Source organism: Heterodontus francisci, unplaced genomic scaffold (assembly GCF_036365525.1).
Source record: "Heterodontus francisci isolate sHetFra1 unplaced genomic scaffold, sHetFra1.hap1 HAP1_SCAFFOLD_62_2, whole genome shotgun sequence".
NCBI classification, from domain to species: Eukaryota; Metazoa; Chordata; class Chondrichthyes; order Heterodontiformes; family Heterodontidae; genus Heterodontus; species Heterodontus francisci.
In genome coordinates, this window is record NW_027141112.1 from 3,754,673 (window position 1) to 3,773,740 (window position 19,068).

Below are 19,068 nucleotides of genomic sequence, written 5' to 3' on the forward strand. Positions count from 1 at the left end.
CTTCCCCATCCTACAGAGGTGAAAGCGACTGTGAGCCAGACAGAAACAGAAAGGCAGTGTGAATACAGATCGGAGTAATTCTCAGGAATGAATCTGGGAAATGAATTGAAACAATCCAACTCAATATGGGATCAGTGATAACGACCAGGAGATCAGCCACTGCCATTCCCACCAGGTAGACAGTGATGCATTTGGAGAGACCGCACTTTCCTCGGGACAGGATCACAATCGCCATCAAGTTAACTGGAAGAGAGAGAAAGGAAGCAGAGAAATTATTGATCAGACCTGGAGACAAAGCTGCACTTTGACAGGATCTGGGCTGGGCATCGAACAGTGAAAACTAATTGAGTGATCCAGGCTGTGCTTTGCCACTGTGAAATGTTTCAAACAAAATTATGAACAATAAATTGGGAAATTGATGAAGAAAGTGAATAAAGTTAGCACTGGATCGACTGGATGTACTGAGTGAAGATTCAGTTCCAGTGGGGAAAAGAGAAGGGGTTTTACAGAGATGGATTCCAATATGTTAATTGGGAATTTGTCTCCAGATTGTTGGTTGGGAACGTTTGCGGAGAACGGGATGTGCAGCTGGTTGTTGCTGTCGATTCAGAGAACCGATAGGTACAGTTACCGAATGGGAAAAAGGACTCCTGCTCCTATGTTCCTGTATTCCTATCAGGTTAGACGAGGCAGCTGGAGGTGGAGACTGTGAGTGAGATTGGAAGGGAGAGAAGGAAAAGGACATGTTGGAGCTGGAGGGGAGACTGGAACAGATGTTTTGGGAAATTGGATGAACTGAAGCAATTGATGAGGCTCCTGAGGATTCAATACAGTGAGAGGAGAGGCTGAGATTCACAGGGACAGACTGCAGCAGACAGTTAGGGGAAGTCTATAGATCCCAGTAATACAACTCAATTGATACATTCAAACAATAATCCCTGTGGTTAATGGCGTTGGAGAACAGTTCATTGGTTATAAAATATAGTCAATATTTTAAAGTGTGGTATTTAAATAATGAATTGCCATCAGTGAAGAGATGATTCCATTCTGTTTATTCAGTCACTAAGTAAGGAATAAGAAGTTTCTGCAAAACAAAATGAGGACCTGACAGAAATCAACACGAGGATCAAGTCCAACAGGGAAATGAACACAATCTGACAACAGATAACTTCAACTCACAGTTTCTTTCACTAACTATTTTGGACAATCCAGCACTTTATGATAGTGAATTATTTACACTGCTGCTTCTTTCTCTTTCTCTTTCGTTCTGCTTATCTCTTTCCCTCGGTTTTGTTCTCCCTGCGCCTTTTCTCCCTCCCTATCTCTCTGGAGTACTCACACCCTGCAAACTGTTACTTAATGCCACTTTTCACATTTGGTTTATTCCTAACATTCTGCACCTGTATTCTTTTCAACAGCCCCGTGTTTTATAATTCTGTTTTCATAATCAGTTTGTTCAATGGTGAAACCTCTGTGAATAATTTAGTGTATCTGCAGAACACACAAGTCTCCAGCTGTTCACCTACACTCTTCACTTCATCTGCGATGCATTGAATAAACAGGATCGCAAGCTTCTTCCAGCCAAACATCACATATTTCCTTCTCCTGGAATTATAAATTGCACCGTTAAAATGTGGGATTGTTTAATTAATAAAGCACCAACATCAGCGCTGCAGCTGACAATCATAGATAGATGGGAGATTCTTGATTCCAACTGATAGAGTGTAAACCAATAAAACATAACATCAATGCACTCTATTTTACAAGAGAGTGACAGTGACAGTGAAGGCTACACAGTGAAGCAAAGAAGGAGATGTGAAAGTGTCAGCAGAAAACGTAGGTCAGTGACGAGACCTCAGAAGCTGCGTCAGACACACACAAAATGAAATAATATTTGATAACAGTGATAACCAATAAATACATTGAAATCCGAGTTAATTTGAACCCTGTTATTGAGGAAGGAGGGCATTGTGATGTCCTCTTGTAACACTGAGACCCTGAAATATCTCGTTATCAATCACTGAAAAAAAATCATTAAAATATTCCAAAACCGGTTTGATCCACATCATGAAACTGTTAAAAGCTCTTATTCTTGATCCTATCCGAGACATCCCGTTCAAATACATTTAATGCACGAAATGATCCAGTAACAATGCCAGGAGTACTTCAACCAATACCATTCAAGACATAACATCGCTTCTGCAAGATTGAAAGAGTAGACAATGAGGGATTTCATCCGTACATTGCTGGGTGAAAGTACAGGCTGCTGTGTAAAACACACAGTGGGAAATAATACCCAGCAGAGCAGCACAGTTAATATCGAGTTACATCGTTAAGAGCTGAGATACTGGCTTACCAGGGACTCCAATTGCTGCAAGTACTGGATAATAAATGTCTTCTATATGATAGGGTACTGGATATGCCATTTCTGTGAGAAACAGAGACTTCTAGTAGCCTGGAATCCACAGCTCCAGCAGGCACTCTGCTCTGATCCATTCCAATGCATCCTCATTTAGACAGGGGGCAAGTCTCCACTGACACAGTAATACCCCCGATCGTTGCATTTAGTTACACTCACCTAAACAAACACGTTATATCAGCAGCTTTGACTCTGATATAAATGATGGACGGGTTGCAGCTTAGCAGAATTTATCAAATATCCGCACAGGCAGATTTGCTACGGCTTTTGGGGAGGATTTAAACTAAATTATCAGGGGTTGGCGATGGCGGGGTACGTGAAAGGGAGTTCAGGTTGGAGAGAAGCAAATTGGGTGTGGGAACCAGGAACAGGTATGAAAGATGAATACCAAAGTGCACACAAAACTTGGAGAGATAGATAGCACGAGAGTAGGGAATTGGGTGAGGTCATAGTAAGGAAGAAAGTAATAAAGTCTGAATCAGGGTTAATGTGCATGTATGTGAATGCACGTAGTCTGGTTAATAGGGCTGGTGAGGTACAGACGCAAATTGCCGTGTGGAAATATATAGATGTGGCTATAACAGAGACCTGCTTCAGAGAAGGGCTGGACTGGGTCTTAAATATTACTAAATACAAGGTGCTCAGGAAAAAAAACCAAATAGGAACGGGAAAATGGGGAGTGGTGGCAGTAGTGATCAAGGAGAGCATTGCAGTGCTGGAGATAAAGGATGTCCCAGAGAGGTCCAGGACAGAATCAATTTGGCTCGAGCTAAGGAACAAAAAAGTTTCAGTTACATTTCTCGATGTTGACTATAGGCCACTAGTTAGTGTCTAGGACGTGGAGGAACATATTTGCATTGACATTGAAGAGAGGTGCAAAGATTGTAGGGCAGTTTTAATGGATTAATTTAATTATTCAAATGTAGACTGGGATAATAGTACTATAAAGGGCAGTGAAGTGCAAGTGTTCTAGACTGTGTTCAGGAAAATTGTCCACAACACTTTGTTGCTAGTCCAACAAGAAATGAGGCACTGCTCGACCGGGCTTTTGGAAAAGAGATACACTCATAGTCATAGAGTCATAGAGTTATACAACACCGAAACAGACACCTCGGCCCATCGTGTGCGTGCTGACCATTAAGCATCTATCTATTCTATTCCCATTTTCCGGCACTTGCCGCTTATCCTTGTATGCTATGGCGTTTCAAGTGCTCATCTAAATACCTCTTAAATTTTTGAGGGGTCCTGCCTGTACCACCCCTTCAGGCTGTGATTTCCAGATTACAACCACCCTCTGGGTGAAAAATGTTTTTCTCAAATCCCCTCTAAACGTCCTGCCCCTTAATGTAAATCAATGCCCCCTGGTAATTGAAACCTCTACTAAACGAAAACGTTTCTTCCTATCTTCCCTATCTATGCCCCTCATAATTTTGTATCCCCAATCAGGTCTTCCCTCAGCCTTCTCTGCTCGAAGGAAAACAACCCAAGCCTATGCAGTCTCTCTTCATAGCTGAAATGCTCCAGCCCAGGCAACATCCTGGTGAGTCTCCTCTGCACCCTCTCCAGAGCAACCACACCCGTCCGATAGTGTGGCGATCAGAACTGTACACAGTACTCGAGCTGTGGCTTAACTAGCTTTTTACACGGTTCTATCATATCGTCCCAGCTCTTATATGCTAGGCCTCAGCTAATAAAGGCAAGAATCCCATATCACGTCCTAACCACCTTATCTACCTGTGCTGCTGCCTTCAGCGATCTATGGTCAAGTACACCATGGTCCCTCTCATCCTCTATACCTCATAGGGTTCTACCACACATTATATATTCCCTTGCCTTATTAATAGTCCCAAAATGCATCGCCTCACACTTTTCAGGATTAAATTCCATTTGCCACTGCTTTGCTCATCTTACCAGCCCATATGAATCGTTTTGTAATCTAAGGCATTCCTCTTCACTTTGACACCACCAATTTTCGTGTCATCTGCGAACTTACTGATCATGCCTCATATATTCACATCTAAATCATTAACGTACACTACAAACAGCAAGGGTCCCAGATACCTGCCCAGCACCGATCCCTGCGGTACACCATTGGTCACAGGTTTCCAATCGCAAAAGCAACCCTCGAACATCACCTGCTGCCACTCAACCAAATTTGGATCGAATTTGCCAAATTGCACGGGATCCTACGGCCTGTTACCTTCTTGAACAATATCCCATGCAAGACCTTATCAAAAGCCTTAATTAAGTCCATGTAGACTGCATCAACTGTTTTACTCTCATCTACACATCTGCTCACCTCCTCGAAAACTCAATCAAGTTTGTTCGGCATGATCTCCCCATAATAAAGCTATGCTGACTATCTTTGATTAATCCCTGCCTCTCCAAGAGGAGATTAATCCTGTCCCTCAGTATTATTTTTCCAACTGCTTCTCTGCCACTGATGTTAGTCTCGCTGGTATGTAATCACTTGGTTTATGCCTGCGACCCATCTTGAATAATGATACTACATTCGATGTCCTCCAGTCCTCTGGTACCTCTCCTGTGGCCAGAGAGGATTTGAAAATTTGTGTCAGTGCCCCTGCTATCTTCTCCCTTGCCTCACATAACAGCCTGGGAGACATCTCCTCCGGCCCTGTGGATTTAACCACTTCTAAGCCCGCAAAGACCGCTAAGACCTCCTTCCTTTCAAAGCTAATTTGTTCGACTATAGCACAATCCCCCTCCCTGATCTGTACACATACAAAATCCTTCTCCACAGTTAACACAGATCAAAATTACTCAATTAAAACCTCACCTACGTCCTCCAGCTCCACACACCGATTGTCACGTTGGTCCCTAATGAGCCCTAATCTTTCCCTGCTTATCCTCTTACCCTTAATATACTTATAAAACGCCTCGGGATGTTCCTTTATCTTTCCCAGCAGTATTTTATTCATGTCCCCTCTTCACTCTTCTAATAATTTTTAAAGTACCACTCCCCCCCACCCCACACACACACTCACACACACACTTTGTATACTCCTCTAGGGCCTCTGTTGTTTTCAGCCCCTGAATCTGCCATACACCTTCTTTTTTTCGTATCTAATCCTCTATATCCATTGACATTCAGGGTTCCCTGCATTTGTTGGTCCTACCCTTCACCTTTACGGGAATATGTTGACTCTGAACTCTCACTGTTTCCATTTTGAACGACTCCCACTGGTCTGATGTAGACTTTCCGACAATTCACTGTTCTCAGTCCACTTTGGCCAGATTTTGTTTTATCATATTGAAATCGGCCCTCCCCCAATTCTGTACCTATATTTCCAGTCCATTTTTGTCCTTTTCTATAACTACCTTAAATCTTACAGAGTTATGGTCACTATCCCGAAATGCTCCCCAACTGACATTCCACCACTTGTATGGCTTTATTCCCAAGGATTAGATCCAGTACTGCCCCTTCTCCTGCAGGATCTTCTACGTGCTGGCTCAAAAATCTCTCATGTACGCACTTTAAGAATTCTGCCCCCTTTAAGCCTTTTGCAATAAGACTATCCCAGGTAATATTGGGGAAGTTGAAATCCCCGATTATTATTACCCTTTTATTTTGCAGCTCTCTGAAATTTGCCTACATATCTGCTCCTCTACCTCTCCATGACTGTTTGGAGGCCTGTACTACACACCCAGCCAAGTAATTGCATCCTTTTTGCTTTTAAGTTCGATCCATATGGCCTCATTTGAGGAACCATCGAAGATATCATCCCTCCTTATTGCAGTAATTGACGCCTTGATCACTAGTGAAATGCCACCTCCTCTTTTAGACCACTTCCCCCACCCAGCCCCTGCCATGTCACACCTGAAGATTCTATATCCTGGAATACGGAGCTGCCATTGTTGAGATGGACCACGTGGACCAAGTTTCGGTAGGAGAATATTTGCAGAATAGTGATCATTGTATCATAGGGTTTAGGTTGACTATGGAAAGGGACAAAGCGCAATCCAGGGTAAAACTAATTAACTGGGGAAGGCCAACTTCAGTGGTGTAAGAATGGAGCTGAGGCAAATGAATTGGAGTCAAAATCTGTCAGGAAAACCAGTCGATGAACAATGAGCTGTCTTGAAAGAAGAGATAGTACGGGCACAGTCGAGGTCTGTTCCTCGTCGGGGAAAAGTAGAGCAAACGAATTCAGAAGTCCCTGGATGACAAAAGAGGTAGAGACTAAGATAAAGAAAAAACTTGTGATTATGACAGATGCCAGGTAGAAAATACTATTGAGCCACCTGCTGAATATAGAAGGTCCAGAGGGGAAGAGAGAAAGCAAATACGAGGAGCAAAGAGCGAACATGAGAAGAGACTGGCAGCTAGCATTAAAGGAAATCCCAACGTTTATATAGGCATATAAGTAGTAAATCGGTCGTAAAAGCATGAGTGGGGCCGATTAGAAACCAGAAAGGGGATTTACACATTGACGTAGGGGGCATAGCGTAGGTATTAAATGAATACTTTGCACCAGTCTATAGCAAGGAACAAGATGCAACCCAGGCAATGTTGAAAAAGGAGGGATGTCCGACACTAGAGGGGTTTAAAATTGATAAAGCGGAAGTATTAGGTAAGCTGTCGTCCTTAATGTTGTTAAAACAACTGGGCTGGATGAGATGCATCCAAGAATGCTGAGGGAAGTGAAAGTGGAAATCACTGAGGCACTGGCCACAATTTTTCTACCTTCCTTCGACTCGGGGTGGTGCCAGAGAACTGGGGAATTGCAATGGTTACACCCTTGTTCAGAAAAAGGGTTTAAAGTTAAGCCCAGCAACAACAGGCCAGTCAGTTTAACGTTGGTGGTGGGAAAACAAGTAGAAAAATATTAAATTGGGGCAAAATAAATTGTCACATGGACAAATGCCAGTTAATTAATGAAAGCCAGCATGGAGTTCTTCAGGGAAATCATGTTGTTAGGTAAATTGGCCATTATAGATTGCCACTCGTATAGGTAGGTGGTAGGGAAATATAGAGACAGGTGGGGATGTTTGGTAGGAATATGGGATTAGTGTAGGATTAGAATGAATGGGTGGTTGATGGTCGGCACAGACTCGGTGGGCCGAAGGGCCTGTTTCAGTGCTGTATCTCTAAACTAAACTAAACTTAACTAACTTGATGGATTTTTTGATCATGTAACAGAGAGGGTTGATGAGGACAATGCCGTTGATACGGTGTCCCTGGACTTTCAAAAGGCATTTGCTACAGTGTCACACAACAGGCGTGTGTGCAAACATGTAGCTCATGGAATAAAAGCGACGGTAGCAACATGGATATGAAATTGGCTGAGTGACAGGAAACAAAGTGCAGTGATTAATGGATAGCTTTCAGGTTGGGTGAAGTATAATAGTGGTGTGCCCCACGGGTCGGTGTATGGGATTCTTGCTTTTCCTGATACATATTAATGACCTGGACCTTGGGGTACAGGGCACAATTTCAAAGTTTGCAGATGATGGGGAACTTGGAAGCATTGTGAACTGTGAGAAAGATAGTGTCGAACATCAAAATGGCATAGACAAGTTGGAATGGGCAGAAAGGTGGCAGATGGAGTTCCATTCAACGAAATGTGAGGTGATTCATTTTGGTCGGAAGAACATGAAGATACAATATAGAATAAAGGTCACAATTGTAAATGGGGTGCAGGAGAAGAGGAACCTAGCTGTATATTTTCAGAAGTCATTAAAGGTGGCAGGAAAACTTCAGAGAGCAGGTAATAAAGCATACACTATCCTGGGCTTTCTTACTCGGGGCATCGAGTACAAGTGCAAGGAAGTTATGCTGAGTTTGTATAAAATACTAGTTTGACCTCAATTGGAGTATTGCATCCAATTCTGGGCGTCACACCAGAGGAAAGACGTGAGGGCATTGGATAGAGTGCAGAAGAGATTCACGATAATGATTCGAGGGGTGATAAATTTCAGCTATGAAGATAGATTGCAGAAGTTCTGACTGTTTTCCTTGGAGAAGAGAAGGCTGAGAGGTGATTTGATAGAGGCATTCAAAATCATGAGGGGTCTGGACTGAGTAGATAGAGATAAACTGTTCCCACTCGTGAAAGGATCGAGAACGAGAAGGCACAGATTTAAAGTATTTGGTAAGTGAAGCAAAAGTGACATGAGGAAAAAGTTTTTCATGCAGCAAGTGGTTAAGATTTGGAATGCACTGCCTGAGAATGTGATGGAGGCATGTTCAACTGAAGCATTCAAAAGGGTATTAGACAGTTGTATAAAGAGGAAGATTGTACAGGGTTATGGAGAGAAGGAAGGGAAATTGCACGTTCAGAGAGCTAGTGCAGACACGATGGGCCGAATGGCCTCCTTCTGCGCTGTAACAATTCCGCGCTTCTGTCATTATGTGGTGAATAAAGCACAATCATTTCAATGTCAATGACATTATCTTAGAAAGATCTCTCCCCGGAATAATCCTGAAATCTGTCCTCATACTGGACGGATGCTATAATTATGAGTGGTGTTATTTACATTTTCCATATTATTTCATTGAACTTTTTCACTCCTGGCGTTTCTATTGTACATATAACTGATCTTTGTGCAGTGGACACTGAATCCAGGGACCAAAGCAATCCTGTTTCACTCTGTTCCTGCCTTTTCCCATTTAAAATGTGAACTTTGTGTCTCTGATTTGGGACCACGTTCAGGGTTACAGCCCAGAAACTACTGTGGGTGACATCAAGGGAAGAGTCTGTGCACGTCTATTGGGGAGGGACTCGCATAGTGATAATATCACTGAGTTAGTAATCGAGAGGCCCAAGTCAATGGCATAGTGACTGTGGTTCAATTCCCACCATGGCAGCTGCTGGAACTTAAATTAAATTAGAGTCAAAGAATCATAGAGTTATTCAACACAGAAGCAGGCGTTTCAGCCCATCATATCTGTCCCGGCCATCCAGCATCTAACTATTCCAGTCCTATTTTCCAGCACTTGGCCTTGTATGCTATGGCGTTTCAAGTGCTCTTCTAAATTCTTCTTAAATGTTGTGATGGTTCCAGCCTCTACCACCCCTTCAGGAAGTGTGTTCCAGATTCCAACCACACTATTGGTGAAAAAAAAATCCTAAGATCCCCTCTAAGCATCCTACCCCTTACCTTAAATCTATGCCCCCCTGGTTACTGACCCCTCCACTACGGGAAAATGTCTCTTCCTATCTAACCTATCAATGCCCCTCATAATTTTGTATACCTCAATCATGTTCCCCCTCAGCCTTCTCTGCGCTAAGGGGAAAAAAAACCCTCGCCTTTTCAGTCTCTCTTCATAGCTGAAATGATCCAGCCCTGGCAACATCCTGGTGAATCTCCTCTGCGCCCTCTCCAGTGCAATCACATCCTTCCTATGTTGTGGTGCCCAGACCTGTACACAGTACTCCGGCTGTGGCCTAACTAGTGTTTTATACAGCTCCACCATAATCTCCCAGCTCTTATATTCTATGCCTCAGCTAATAAAGGCAAGTATCCCGTATGCCTTCCTAACCACCTTATCTGCATGTGCTGCTTCCTTCAGTGATCTATGGACAAGTGCACCAAGGTCCTTCTGAACTTCAGTACTTCCTAGGGTCCTACCATCCATTGTACATTCCCTTGCCTTGTTAGTCTTCCCAAAATGCATCACCCCACACTTCTCAGGAATAAATTCCATTTGCCACTGCTCCACCCATCTTACCAGCCCATCTATATCGTCCTTTAATCTAATGTATTTTCTGTAGTTGAACCATTTGTGTATCCATTTGTACACTGACCCTCCTATTATTTGAGCCTCAACTTTGTCAACCAACCATTTATGTGGCACTTTGTTAAACAAAGACTGCTGTGAGAAGGGGTCCCTGAAACCCCTCATGAACAGCAGACATCTCAAAGCCCAGGAGAGATATCACCAGTGGTGCGTCTGCAAGATCCTACAAACTCAATGCCAGGACCGACGCTCCAATAGCAGTCTCCTCTCTCAGGTCAACATCCCCAACATCGAGACACTGGTCATGAATAGTCTGTTATGTTGGGCGAACCACATCCTTCAGAGATCTGACGCAGGTCTCCCTAAACAAACTATCTACTCCGAGCTTCGTCACGGCAAGAGGCTGCCAGGAGAGCAGATGAAACACTAAAAGGATGTGCTTAAAGCCTCCAGGGAAATAAATGTGACATCTCCACTGATTTGTGGGAACCTTTTGCCTGAGATCGCCCAAACTGGAGAAGAAGCATCCGGGAAGGTGCCAGCCAGTTTGAACAACGTAGACTTGCTCAGGCAGCGAACCAAGTGCAAACAGTGGAAGGAGCGTTCGAAAATTCGATCATGCCATTCACCCGCCTCACCAAACACCACCTCTCCCAACTGTGGCACAGTGTACGCATCCAGAATTCAACTATTCAGTCAACTAAGGACCTACAACTCTGGAGTAGAAGAAAGGCATCCTCATTCCTGAAGGATTGCCTAAGAAGAAGACTTTGTAACACACTTTCTTAAAATCCATAGCGTCAATATTCACCACATTCCCTTCATCAACATTCCTTGTTATCTCATTCAAACGTTCAACTACATACTTGATGAAGGCGGGCATGGGCGAATGAAATTGAAGTTGAATATTTTAAACCCAGATTATTCTTTCATGGGATTTGAGCGTCGCTGGCAACGATTTGTTGCCCATCCCTAATTTCCCTTGACAATATAGTGGCTTTCTAGGCCATTTCAGAGGGAAGTTAAAAGTCAATCATATTGCTGTGGGTCTGGAGTGACATGTAAGCCAAATCAGGTAAGGACGGCAGATACGCTTCCCTATGGCCATTGGTGAACCAGATGGGTTGTTGCTACAATTAATGATAGTTTCATGGCACCATTGCTGAGACGAGCTTTCAACTCCAGATTGCACTTTTATTTTTGATTTTTGATTATTTAATTGTATTTAAATTCCACCTGCTGTCAAGGTGGGATTTAAACACGCGTCCCCAGGGCATTAACCTGGGCATCTCAGAGAGCGGAAAACAGCAAGAGTGGAGCCAGAGCATAAAGAGACTCGGAGAGAGAGAACGAGAGTTTGAAAACAAAATGAACAGGAAAGCTACAAGGTGACTGTTTGGTGGGTAACTGCTGCGAGGGAATAACTCCAAATAGCATGGTTAGTAACAAAAGTAAAGAAAAACTTGAGGTCTACAGTTTTTTTTATACAGTAAGTAGTGTTTTTTAGGGAATCAAGGTCCCTAGTGTAAATAACCTCTAATTGTGAGTAATTTAAGGGAGCATATTAAGGGTAAGTTATGACAGGGCAGCTCGGTAGCGTGGAGTGCTATTGCTGTGCAATGTGGGAAGTTAGGAACACTTCCAGTGTTCAGGGTGAACAAGTGTGCAGGAAGTGCCTCCAGCTGCAGTGACTCGAAATCCGCGTTTCAGATCTGGAACGGCAGCTGAGGACACTGGAGCATCCGTAAGGCTGTGATCATTGTGGATGGCACGTACACGGAGGTGGTTACACTGCAGGTAACGACTGCTCAGGCAGAAATGGAATGGGTGACCGCCAGGCAGAGTAGAGTAATTAGGCAGATGGTGCAGGAGTCCCCTGTGTCCATCTCCCATTCTGACAGATTATCCACTTTGGACACTGTTGAGGGAGACAACTTCACAGGGAAATGCAGCAAGAGCCAAGTTTGTGTCACCACGGTTGGCTCAGCTGCAGAGAAGGGGATGAAAAAGAGTGGCCGAGCTATAGTGACAGGGTATTCAATCGTAAGGGGCACAGATAGGCGTTTCTGTGGTCACAAACGTGACTCCAGGATGGTATATTGCCTCCCTGTCGCTCGGGCTAAGGGTGTCACAGAGCGGCTGCAGGACATTCTGAAGGGGGAACGTGAGCAGTCAGAGGTCGAGGTTCACATTGGTATTAACGACATAAATGGGAAGAGGGATAAGATCCTGCAACAAGAATTTATGGAATGAGGTAGCAGATTGAAAAGCAGGACCTCAAAGACGCATATCTCTGGATTACTCCCGATCCCACGTGCTAGTGAGGAAAAGAATAGGAGGGTAAAGCAGATGAATGCGTGGCTGAGGAGATGGTTCAGGAGGGAGGGTTTTAGTTTACTGGATCACTGGGTCTGTTTCCGGCGGAGGTGAGACCTGCGAGGCAAGTTTTTTTACACAGAGGGTGGTAAGTTCCTAGAATTTGCTGCCGGGGGAGGTGGTGGAAGCAGGTACAATAGCGACGTTTAAGATGCATCTAGACAAATGAATGAATGGGATGAGAATAGAGGGATACGGACCCCGGAAGTGCAGAAGGCTTTAGTTTAGACAGGCATCAAGATCGGCGCAGGCTTAGAGGGCCGAATGGCCTGTTCCGTGCTGTAATGTTCTTTATTTTTGTTCTTTGTTTCTAACTCCATATCCCTTAAGTGAGGCAAGCAAACCTATCGTTATACTTAGGGATACAGTGGCAACCCAAACTGTTTCGCTAGGGCGAGATATGACATTTCCACCAGAGAACGCACTGAATGCAAAGGTTTCAGTTAATGGCATTGGAACGACGTCTATACCCGTACCTTTGTATCGCGTGCATCGAAAGTGTGACCTAATGTCTGTGATGGTAATTGTAGGAGATTTCCATAGTTTGCCGGTAGAGGGATCTGACCTAATCCGAGGGAATGATTCCGCCAGGGCAAATGTATCAGTTTCTCCTGTAAGAAAAGAGAAACCAAGTGAAATTAAAGAAACAGAACAATTGCAGGAACAAGTTCCAGGAATATTTCCTGCACGTGTTGTAACCTGTTCAAGGATAAACAATTTCAATTTTTGGCGGTAAAATTGGTACCATAGACAAATAGTCGTGTATCTGTACCTTGCTTGGGTATTTCAGTAATCCAAATAAGATGTTTTACAAATCTCTGTAATCACAGTACAACCAGCTGATCCAGAGTTATATAAAATAGCACAGTCAGCTCTGAAAGAAGCTGAGACAAAATGCGTTCCAGAAGGCTATTATGTTGAAGACTTCGATGGAAATGGAGACCGCTTCATAGACCAGCGCATGAAGACTGGATGATTACTCTTTTGGTAATGGTACCAAATAAATAACAAAGGGAGTTATTCAGGTTAGCACATAACATTCCTGTAGCAGGACATATGGTGCTGTGAAGTAAGGCAGATATGGACGGAATGAGATGTACTGGACAAAAACAATGAGCGGCACTGAAAGATGTACTGAATACAACTTATATCAAATGCAAAAAGCCTGTGCTGTCTCTTTGCAAGAGATACTCAATTAATACCCATTCTCTGTTGTTTCCCCTTGACATTGTATTTTGTTTCTTTTGAAGTATTCATATAATTTTCTTTTGAGTGTTTTATGCAAGCTAAAACTACCAAGCTTTCGGGCAGTGCATTCAACAGCATAATAATTCACAGTTCAAATATAGTTTCTCCATGTAGCTCCCGATTCCTCTGCCAATCGTCTTAACTCTGTGTTCTTTGATTACCCTCCCTTTTGCCATGAAAGGGATTCCTCTATAAAAACGATTCCTGAAATTGAACATCACTCGCAGATCTCGTCTTGACGCTGGCTGGAAGGACTCGAAGGGCGGAGTTCCAGACCGGTAAGTATAAAAAACTTACCTGGGGGATTCTCGGAGCAGACTCGGAAGGCGGAGCCAAACCAGTAAGTTACCTCGGGTGGGGGACAAAAACATAAAAAGTGACGTCACAGGAAAGCTGTGACCTGATTGGCTGGTAGGGAATCTGTACCGATTTGAACATAAAACTGATAAAAATTGATTAAAACACTAATTAACTATATAATAAGTAGAGTAACTAAACCAGAGGGAGGAGATTACTGTATTTAGTTAGCATTTAGTATTTATTGTAGAAATCTAGCACTCGGGACCATATAGTTAAGCGTACCAGAATTTAGTAAGGATTTAATAAGTATTCATTTATTTTATATTAATTAACTAATTAGTCGAGAAATGACAGTTAGAGGGGTGAAGTGCTTCACCTGTGAGATGTGGGAGGTCCGTGACGCTTTCGGCGTTCCGGGCGACTACATCTGCAGGAAGTGTACCCAATTGCAGCTCCTCACAGACCGCATGGATCGGTTGAGTGGCAACTGGATGCACGTAGGAGCATGCAAGTGGCAGAAAGTGTCAAAGACAGGAGTTTTACAGAAGTGGTTCCACCCAAGCTGCAGGCAGATAGATGGGTGACTGCTAGAAGGGGCAGGCAGTCAGTGCAGGAATCCCATGTGGCCATCCCCCTCTCTAACAAGTATACCGTTTTGGATACTGTTGGTGGGGATGGCCTATCAGGGGAAAACCGCAGCAGCCAGAGCAGTGGCACCACGGCTGGCACTGTTGCTCAACAGGGAGGGACAAAGCGCAGAAGAACAATAGTTATAGGGGACTCTATAGTCAGGGGCACAGATAGGCGCTTCTGTGGACGTGAAAGAGACTCAAGGGTGGTATGTTGCCTCCCTGGTGCCAGGGTCAAGGATGTCTCTGAACGGACATGGGGCATTCTGAAGGGGGAGGGTGAACAGCTAGAGGTTGTGGTGCACATCGGTACCAATGACATAGGCAGGAAGAGAGTTGAGGTCCTGCAGGGGGAGTTTAGGGAGTTAGGTAGTAAGTTAAAAAACAGGACCTCTTGGGTTGTAATCTCTGCAATACTCCCTGTGCTACGTGCCAGTGAGGCTAGAAATAGGAAGATAGTGCAGCTAAACACGTGGCTGAGCAGCTGGTGTAGAAGGGAGAGTTTCAGATATCTGGACCATTGGGCTCTCTTCAGGGACAGATGGGACCTGTACAAGATGGACGGGTTGCATCTAAACTGGAAGGGCACTAATATCCTGGCTGCACGTTTTGCTCGCGTCACTCGGGAGGGTTTAAACTAGGGTGGCAGGGGGTGGGAACCAGAGCAGTAGGACAGCTAGTGAAGTAAATGAGGAGGACACAGTAAATAAGGCCAGCAAGACTAAGAGGAAGAGCAGGCAGGGAGATGTTGCTGAGTACAGCGGGACTGGTGGTCTGAAGTGCATTTGTTTCAATGCGAGAAGAATAACAGGAAAGGCAGATGAACTTCGAGCTTGGATTAGTACTTGGAAATATGATGCTGTTGCTATTACAGAGACTTGGCTGTGGGAAGGGCAGGATTGGCAGCTAAATGTCCCAGGCTTTAGAAGCTTCAGGCGGGATAGAGGGGGATGTAAAAGGGGTGGGGGAGTTGCATTACTGGTTAAGGAGAATATCACAGCTGTACTGTGGGAGGACACCTCAGAGGGGTCATGCAGCGAGGAAATATGGGTGGAGCTCAGGAATAGGAAGGGTGCAGTCACGATGTTGGGGGATTACTACAGGCCTCCCAACATCCAGCGGGAGGTAGAGGAGCAGATATTTAGACAGATTTTGGAAAGATGTAAAGGTAACAGGGTTGTAGCGGTTGGTGATTTTAACTTCCCCGATATTGACTGGGACTCACTTACTGCTAGGGGCTTGGATGGGGCAGGTTTTTTGTGAGAAGCATCCAGGCGGGCTTCTTGAAACAGTATGTAGATAGTCCAACCACGGATGGGGCCATTCTGGACCTGGTATTGGGGAATGAGCCCGGCCAGGCAGTTGAAGTTTTAGTGGGGGAGCATTTCGGGAGTAGTGACCATAATTCCATAAGTTTTAAGGTACTTGTGGATAAGGATAAGAGCAGTCCTCGGGCGAAGGTGCTAAATTGGAGGAAGGCTAATTATAACCATATTCGGCAGGAACCGAAGAATTTAGATTGGGGGCGGCTGTTTGAGGGGAAATCAACATCTGACATGTGGGACTCTTTCAAACGTCAGCTGATTAGAATCCAGGACCAGCATGTTCCTGTGAGGAAGAAAGACAAGTTTGGCAAGTTTTGGGAAGCTTGGATAAGGCGGGATATTGTGAGCCTAGTCAAAAAGGAAAAGGAAGCATTTGTAAGGGCTGGAAGGCAAGGAAAAGACGAAGCACTTGAGGAATATAAAGACAGTAGGAAGCAACTTAAGCAAGGAGTTAGGAGGGCTAAAGGGGGTCTTGAAAAGTCATTTGGCAAACAGGATTAAGGAAAATCCCAAGGCTTTTTATACATATATAAAGAGCAAGAGAGTAACCAAAGAAAGGGTTGGCCCACTCAAGGACAGAGATGGGAATCTATGTGTGCAGCCAGAGGAAATGGGCGAGGTTCTAAATGAGTACTTTGCATCAGTATTCACTAAAGAGAGGGACTTGGTGGATGATGAGCCTAGGGAAGGGAGTGCAGATAGTCTCAGTCATCTCATTATCAAAAAGGAGGAGGTGTTGGGTGTCTTGCAAAGCATTAAGGTAGATAAGTCCCAGGGCCTGATGGGATCTACCCTAGAATACTGAGGGAGGCAAGGGAGGAAATTGCTGGGGCCTTGACAGAAATCTTTGCATCCTCATTGGCTACAGGAGAGGTCCCAGAGGACTGGAGAAAAGCTAATGTTGTTCCTTTGTTTAAGAAGGGTGGCAAGGATAATCCAGGAATTTATAGGCCGGTGAGCCTTACGTCAGTGGTAGGGAAACTATTAGAGAGGATTATTCGGGACAGGATTTACTCCCATTTGGAAACAAATGAACATATTAGCGAGAGACAGCATGGTTCTGCGAAAGGGAGGTCGTGTCTTACTAATTTGATTGAGTTTTTTGAGTAAGTGACGAAGATGATTCATGAGGGAAGGGCGGTGGATGTTATCTATATGGACTTTAGTAAAGCATTTGACAAGGTCCCGCATGGCAGACTGGTACAAAAGGTGAAGTCACACGGGATCAGAGGTGAGCTGGCAAGATGGAGCAAGAACTTGCGCCATCATAGAAGACAGAGGGTATCAGTGGATGGGTATTTTTCTGAATGGAGGGATGTGATTAGTGGTGTTCCACAAGGACATTTGCTGTTGGTAGTGTATATCAATGATTTGGAGGAAAATGTAGCTGCTCTGATTACTCCTTTTGTGGACGATACAAAGGTCGGTGGAGTTGTGGATAATGATGAGGATTGTCAGAGGAAACAGCAGGATGTAGATCGGTTGGAGACTTGGGCAGAGAAATGGCAGATGGAGTTTAATCCGGACAAATGTGAGGTTATGCACTTTGGAAGGTCGAATGCAGGTGGGAGGTATACAGTAAATGGAAGATCCCTTAGGAGTATTTACAGGCAGTGAGATCTGGGCATGCAGGTCCACAGGTCACTGAAAGTGGCAACGCAGGTGGATAAGGTAGTCAAGAAGGCATTCGGCATGCTTGCCTTCATCGGTCGGGGCATAGAGTATAAAAATTGGCAAGTCATGTTGCAGCTGTACAGAACCTTAGTTCGGCCACACTTCGAATATTGCGTGCAATTCTGGTCGCCACAGTACCAGAAGGACGTGGAGGCTTTGGAGAGGGACCAGAGGAAGTTTACCAGGATGTTGCCTGGTCTGGAGGGCATTAGCTATGAGGAGAGGTTGGATAAACTCGGATTGTTTTCACTGGAACGACAGACGTGGAGGGGCGACATGATAGAGGTTTGCAAAGTTAGAGCGGCATGGACAGTGTGGATAGTCAGAAGCTTTTTCCCAGGGTGGAAGAGTCAGTTACTAGGGGACATAGGTTTAAGGTGTGAGGGCCAAAATCTAGAGGGGATGTGCGAGGCAAGTTTTTTAAACAGAGGGTGGTGAATGCCTGGAACTTGCTGCCCGGGGAGGTGGTGGAAACAGGTACGATAGCGACGCTTGAGAGACATCTTGACAAATGCATGAATAGGAAGGGAATATAGGGATATGGGCCCCGGAAGTGCAGAAGGTGTTAGTTTATGCAGGCATCATAATCGGCTCAGGCTTGGAGGACCGAATGGCCTGTTCCTGTGCTATACTGTTCTTTGTTCTTTGCTTGTTCTTTGTTTCTGTGCCAGTCAGAAAACGAGCCACCCAGCCTAATCCCAACGTCCAGCATTTGGCCCACAACCCTGCAGGTTACCGCACTCGAGGTGCACATCCAGAAACCTTGTTTAATGATTTGAGGCTTTCGACCGCTAACACCCTTACTGGGAGTGACTTCCAGACCCCATACACCCTCCGGGTGAAAATAAGCTTTTGCTCTTTCCCGTCTAATGTGTCTACCAGTCACTTTAAATATATGCACCCTCGACAGTGAGCTCTCTGCTCAGGTAAATTATCAGTCACTCTATCCAGGCCCCTCAAAACTTTGTACATCTCAATCTCATCTCCCCTTATCATTTTCTGCTCCAAGGAGAACAACCGCAGCTATTCAATCTTTCCTCATACTTGCAATTTTCCAATCATGGCAACATCCTCGGAAATCTCGTCCATACCCTCTCTGGTGCAATTACATCCTTTCTGTAATGAAGTGACCAGAGCTGCACAAAAGTACACAAGTTGAGGCCGAACTAATTTTTTATACAGTTCCAGCATAACCTCCCTGCTCTTATACTCTGTACCTCGACGAATGAATGAAAGGATTCCACATGCCTTCTCACCCACCTGATCGGACCTGTCCTGCTACCTTCAGGGATCTGTGCACATCAACCCCAATGTGCCTCACTCTCTCTACACTTCTCAGTATTTTCCCATTAATCATGTATTCATTTGCCTTGCTTGGCCTTCAGAGATGGATCA